This window comes from Schistocerca nitens, chromosome 3 (genome assembly GCF_023898315.1).
Source record: "Schistocerca nitens isolate TAMUIC-IGC-003100 chromosome 3, iqSchNite1.1, whole genome shotgun sequence".
Classification (NCBI taxonomy): domain Eukaryota; kingdom Metazoa; phylum Arthropoda; class Insecta; order Orthoptera; family Acrididae; genus Schistocerca; species Schistocerca nitens.
Genome location: NC_064616.1, coordinates 881,450,120 through 881,451,258, shown reverse-complemented (window position 1 = coordinate 881,451,258; position 1,139 = coordinate 881,450,120).

Genomic DNA, 1,139 nt, shown 5'->3' with positions numbered 1-1,139 from the left:
CGACACTGAAATTTAGTTTTGTTAACAAACATGCGCGACCAAAGACTTATGAGATGGAATGTTACTTACAGGATGAGGTAAAAATTGAACCACACATTCTAGTGGGAATATAATTCTCCATAGTCAGTAGTTTGGTCTACTACAAGCTCACTGACGATCAGCATGTGACGGAATACTACTCTGACACCGAGAAGGACTTCGTTTCTGTTGTTTGGATGGAAATGTTGGAGCGTTTACAGTCGAAAACGCCAGCATGGAACTACAAATGATCCGACTCTCTGAGCTCCTGTTCGAAATACCAGAAAAATTGGTGATAGATGCATTGCACCCTTACAGAACGGTTCTAACCTAAGTGGCTGAAAAATGGGCAAAGTTTCTAAACATATCCTGTCCGCAGTCAGACAAATATGGATCGAACTACGGAAACATGTTCCATTGAACCTGTAAATCGCTGGTTGTAGTGTGATTGTCGTCTATGATGGATAACCACGAACATGCTCTTGGCGTGGAAAGAAGGGACATGCAAGTTCTGAGTGTACTCGGAGAAGGTTGTTACTGCTGTCACAGGGTGATCCCCCACTCACTCTGCATCTGATTGTGCACCACATGACCTATGCAGCGGTATTAAGCAATGAAGTAGGACATGCGACAGAAACGTGCTAGTACACTGGTAGATCATGGCAAACCATGGAAGGAAGACGTCCTGCCAGACCACCCGCAGTGGTGGCACGATGCCTTCTTTTCAGTGCCGTTCACAGCCCCCTCAGATACGGCAGTTGTGGACACAAAAGGCCGGCCGGAGTGGCCGTGCGGTTCTAGGCGCTACAGTCTGGAACCGAGCGACCGCTACGGTCGCAGGTTCGAATCCTGCCTTGGGCATGGATGTGTGTGATGTCCTTAGGTTAGTTCAGTTTAATTAGTTCTAAGTTCTAGGCGACTGATGACCTCAGAAGTTAAGTCGCATAGTGCTCAGAGCCATTTGTGGACACAAAGGATTCGACTGAGCACGATTCCAAAGTCCATCACGAACATCAAGAGCCCATACTGACCTCTGATTCAGAGGTTCGGCAACAGAAACAGCAATCACCAAAATGTCAGAAGAAACTCCGCCTCATGGTGAGAATTATCAACAAGATCCA